This window comes from Oryzias latipes, chromosome 1, assembly GCF_053564925.1.
Source record: "Oryzias latipes strain Hd-rR chromosome 1, Olatipes_Hd-rR_3.1".
NCBI lineage: Eukaryota > Metazoa > Chordata > Actinopteri > Beloniformes > Adrianichthyidae > Oryzias > Oryzias latipes.
Window position 1 is genome coordinate 21,147,488 of NC_136237.1, and position 5,497 is coordinate 21,152,984.

The 5,497-nt window shown below is 53.2% G+C and overlaps 1 long non-coding RNA gene across 1 annotated transcript; it reads left to right on the plus strand.

Annotated features, from left to right (window-relative positions):
* The first annotated feature begins 4,350 nt into the window (after positions 1 to 4,350).
* On the plus strand, positions 4,351 to 4,890 carry LOC144993088 (uncharacterized). The gene is made up of 2 exons (XR_013657043.1): positions 4,351 to 4,488; positions 4,569 to 4,890. It is a non-coding gene; the product is annotated as an uncharacterized LOC144993088 (long non-coding RNA).
* Positions 4,891 to 5,497: the final 607 nt, after the last annotated feature.

Consider the following 5,497-nt stretch of genomic DNA (forward strand, 5'->3'; position numbering starts at 1 on the left):
CTTTCCTGGAGGCGTTCACCCAGGTGTTCCAACATACGAGGCCGGATAGGGAGGCTGCCCGGGCATTGATGCGGCTGCGCCAGGGGAGGCGCCGAGTGGCGGATTACGCCATTGACTTCCGGACTCTCGCGGCCGAGAGCGCATGGAATCCCTCGGCGCTTATTGACGCTTTCCTGGAGGGCCTGTCTGGGGAGCTAAAGGACCAACTCGCTCCGCTGGATCTGCCCGCCACTTTAAAGGGACTCATCGCCCTGGCAATCCGGATCGATAACCGGCTGCAGGACTGTCGGCGGGAGCGCCGCTCCGATTCATCCTCTCCAGGGGGACGCGGTGGCGATCCGGCTCCACATCTTTCTGACATTTTTTTTGTTCCCATAGAAAACCCCACACTTCCGTTGGAGGAGCCTATGTGTTTGGGCCGTGGTCTCCTCTCTTCCTCCGAGCGGAAGCGGCGGATGACGGCTGGTGAGTGCCTTTACTGCGGCAAGCGGGGTCATTTCTGCAAGGACTGCCCAAAAGCCACCGCTCGTCATTAAGTGTGGGCACGTTGACGCCCACCGGTTCTGATGCCAGAACCTGTTTGTTAGAAGGGCTTCTTCTGTTTCGGACTGGGGAGATTCCTATTCGGGCCTTGTTGGATTCTGGGTCTGAGCAGAACCTCCTGGACGCCGAGCTGGCAAAACAGGCCGGGTTCCTGACCGAGACGTTGCCCCGCCCCTTGCAGGTGGTCTCCCTGAATGGTGCTTCTGTTGCCACTATCACTCAGGTAACGAAGCCCGTTCACCTTATTATTTCCGGCAACCACCATGAGTTCACTCGTTTCTTTATTTTTGACTCCCCCCATAACCCCGTTGTGTTGGGATTCCCCTGGTTATCTACTCACAATCCAGTAGTGGACTGGGCCACTAGTCGCGTTGTCGGTTGGAGTACTTACTGCCATAAGACCTGTTTGCGCTCTGCTCGACGTCCAGGGGCTGATCCCGCTGCCCCAGTTGGGCAGCCGCCCTCACCTGACCTCTCCGCTGTTCCTCCGGAGTACCATGACTTAGGGGGGGTGTTTTCTAAATGCCAGGCTCTCTCCTTGCCGCCGCACAGGCCCTATGACTGCGCCATTGAACTGCGGGCCGGTGCCCCTCTGCCTAAGGGCCGACTGTTCAATCTATCGAGGCCTGAGAGGGAGACCATGGAACAGTACGTGGCGGAGTCGTTGAAGGCGGGTCTCATCAGACCCTCCTCTTCCCCCCTGGGAGCTGGGTTTTTCTTTGTGGGCTAGAAGGACGGCTCCTTGCGGCCATGTATTGACTGTAGGGGGCTGAACGCTATTACGGTTAAAAATCATTATCCTCTTCCCCTGATGAACTCGGCGTTCGAATCCCTGCAGGAGGCTAGGATTTTTACCAAGTTGGACTTGCGGAACGCCTACCACCTGGTGCGTATCAGGCAGGGTGATGAGTGGAAGACCGCATTCAACACCCCGCTGGGTCACTACGAGTATTTGATGATGCCCTTTGGTCTGTCTAACGCCCCGGCTGTGTTCCAGGGCATGATAAATGATGTGCTCCGCGATTTTCTTCATCATTTTGTCTTTGTTTATCTAGACGACATTCTTATTTTTTCGCGGAACCCGGACGAACATCGGCGGCATGTTCGGCTGGTCCTCCAACGGTTGTTGGAGAATAAACTGTATGTCAAGGCCGAGAAGTGTGATTTCCACTCCTCTTGTGTTTCCTTTTTGGGGTTTGTCATTGCCGAGGGGGAGGTGCGACCTGATCCGGCCAAGGTGAGCGCAGTGGTGGAGTGGCCCGTTCCCACTAACCGGAAGCAGCTTCAACGTTTTTTGGGTTTTGCTAATTTCCTATGTAGATTCATTCGTAATAACAGTTCTGTCGCCTCACCTCTGACGGGTCTTACCTCCCTCTCCGTGCCTTTTCAGTGGACAGATGCTGCCGATGCTGCTTTTCAACGTTTGAAGTCCTTGTTTTCCACTGCGCCGGTTTTGATCCAACCCGACCCCTCCATTCAGTTCATAGTTGAAGTGGACGCCTCCGACACAGGGGTAGGGGCTGTGTTGTCCCAGCGCTCTGCTGCCGACGGTAAAATCCACCCCTGCGCCTTCTTTTCTCGGCGTCTTACCCCAACAGAGGCGAGGTATGACGTAGGGGACAAGGAGCTACTAGCTATTAAGCTGGCCCTGGAGGAATGGCGCCACTGGCTAGAGGGGGCGATTCAGCCGTTTGTGGTCTGGACGGATCACAAAAATCTTTCGTACATCCGGACCACAAAGCGGCTGAATCCTAGGCAGGCGCGGTGGTCCATGTTTTTCACCCGTTTTGATTTTCTGGTGTCATACCGCCCTGGTTCCAAGAACGTTAAGCCTGACGCCCTCTCTCGACAGCAGGAACCGGTTGTAGAGGACCGGGAGCCCACTACCGTGATCCCAGCTGACCGTGTTTTGGGTGCTGTCATCTGGCAACTAGAGAGGACTGTTAGGGAGGCTCACACCCGTGAGCCGGATCCTGGCGGAGGACCGCCCAATAGACTTTTTGTCCCCAGGTCTGTGCGGAGCCAGGTTCTCCAGTGGGGTCATGCCACACGTCTTACCTGCCACCCTGGGGTCCGCAGAACCGTCGCTTTCCTTCGTCGCCGGTTTTGGTGGCCCAGTCTGGCACAAGACACACGTGAATATGTTGCTGCGTGTTTGGTCTGCGCCCAAAACAAGGTCAGCAACCAACCGCCGGCTGGCCTCCTGCATCCCCTGCCTGTCCCAAGTCGTCCATGGTCCCATATCGCCCTGGATTTCGTGACCGGTCTGCCCTCCTCGGCAGGCAGGACCGTGGTCATGACGGTGGTGGATCGGTTCTCCAAAGCAGCCCATTTCATAGCCCTAAAGAAGCTGCCCTCTGCCGTGGAGACCGCCGCACTGGTCGTGGACCACGTGTTCAGGCTGCATGGCATCCCGATGGAGATGGTCTCAGATCGGGGTCCGCAGTTCGTGTCGCAGGTGTGGAAGGCTTTTTGCTCCGCGTTTGGCACCAAAGTCAGTCTCTCCTCAGGCTTCCACCCCCAAACTAACGGACAGGCCGAACAGACCAATCAGGATCTGGAGGTGGCCCTTCGATGCATCTGCTCACGCCACCAGACCTCCTGGAGCTCGTTGCTGCCGTGGGTTGAGTATGCCCATAACTCGTTGACTTCATCTGCTTCAGGCATGTCCCCGTTTGAATGTTCTCTGGGCTACCAACCCCCGCTATTCCCCGAGCAGGAGAAGGAGGTGGCCGTTCCCTCAGTCCAACACCTCTTCCGCCGATGCAGACGCATTTGGAGGGAGGCCCGTGCTGCCCTTCAACGCTCATCCGCAAACAACAAGCGGCTGGCTGACCGGCATCGGTTGCGAGCTCCCACCTGCGTGCCGGGTCAGTCTGTCCTTTTGTCCACAGCCAATATCAAGTTGAGGACTGAGTCAAGGAAGCTGTCGCCTCGGTTCATCGGTCCGTTCGAGGTGGTGAAGGTGGTCAATCCTGTGGCGGTCCAGCTGCGTTTGCCACGGACAATGCGTGTCCACCCAGTTTTCCATGTGTCCCAGATCAAGCCCCTCTCCACGAGTAGCCTCCATCAGACCACTCCCCCGCCTCCCCCTCCTCGTGTCATCGACGGACACCCGACCTGGACGATCAGTCGCCTGATGGACGTCCGGCGTCGGGGACGGGGTCTTCAGTACCTCGTGGATTGGCGGGGTTACGGTCCTCAGGAGAGGTCCTGGGAGCCTGCCTCCTACGTCCTGGACCGGGACATGAAGCGGGATTTCCACCGCCGGCACCCTGACAAGCCTGGTGGTGCGCCCAGGGGCGCTCCTTGAGGATGGGGTACTGTCAGGTTCTGGGCCAGGGCGGTTGTTGGGTTTTGTTTTGACACTTCCGGTTTGTTTGTTTTTCCTCTGCTCGTTTGTTCTGTCTTTACCTTATTGGTCTCGCCTGTTGCTGGAGCACCTGGAGGGTATTTAGCCTGCACTGATCCTGTCCCTGTCACGGGATCGTTTTGGATTGTTGTTACGATCGTGAGTAATAAACCTACGATTTGACTACGAGTCCCTGCGTCTGCGCCTGTGTCCTCAACTACGAGTTTCCTGACATATTCTTTTATTCAAGTAACCAAGACAGAAACATATGAATTTATTTAACAATTTTCAAGTCAAATATAGTTCAGATGTTAATTAGTAAAATAATGAAACTAAAAATTACTATAATTTCTACAAAATCTTTCTTTTCAGTCCTTCAGAAATGATCGACTTTTTTGAACCTAAACAGTTCTGGTCATCCAGTTTGTGTTGGTTTCAATTTTATTTTTGTCATGGTGCCTCGGTCTGACTCCTCCCCCTCCCAGCTCTGCTCTGCTCCTGACTCTCAGCTGCATCCTATCTTCTCATCAAGCCTCTGCTCTTCATAAGGAGACCCAGCTCCAGCATTCATCGCCAGTCCGTTAACCCTGATGGTGCTTAGTCACGTTGTGATTCACGTCTAGGTCCCTTAGTCTTGTGCCTCGCTAATTGAACCTTGTTTCCTCTGCCTCAGGTTAATCTCAAGCCACGTGAGTCCTGAGTCTACACCACCTCGAGCAGCAGCTGTCTCTATCTCCAGGCTGACGCCTTCCTTCCTCAAGATCCACAGTCTCAGCGCTCCGCAAGAACTCCAGCCACGCCACTCGTCAAGAACTCCAGCCACGCCACTCGTCAAGAGCTCCAGGCACGCCACTTGCCAAGAACTCCAGCCTCGCCTCCCTCAAGAGCCTATGCCACGCTCCTCGTCAGTTACACCAGCCACCCTCCACATCTACTGTCACGTCTGCTCACTGCCCTGTCTGGATCAGTAAAATAAATCCTTCTTACCAACCTTTTACCTGTTTTTCCTTCTGGGTTCCAGCACTTGGGTCCGCTTCGTGTTCTGATCATGACAATTTTTCTCATAAACTCCCCTATTCTTGCTGGTGAACAGCTGGTTGTTTATCACAGGTTGGAGCTCCATGCATTATGTTCACTTTTACTTACAGATCATTTAAAAAAAAACATGATTATTTTGCTAAATATACATGCACAGTGAAATACTACCTGTGCTAATGTGCTTCCTGTAAAGCATCTTTTTAATTTCAACATTACAACAAATTATCAGGCATATTGAAACCATAAGCAATTTTAGACAGTTTTTAGGGGCATTTAGTACTCTTAAAATTTCAGAGCAGGATGGGCCATCATCTTAAATGCTAATTGTAGTACGACCACTAAAATGAATGATATTTGATAACAACTTTATTCAATGTGATGGACTAGTGGTTACAGGAAATACATTTGAATCTTCACAACATAAAAGTAATAAGGCTTTCAAGACGCACTCTGCTGAAAATTGTGTTTTTGGTATTGAAAATAAGGATTATAAATGCATTTCTTTATTCAAATTGCTACGAGTAACCCTTGTGCTATCCTAGGCATTTTAACATTGGGAGTCGG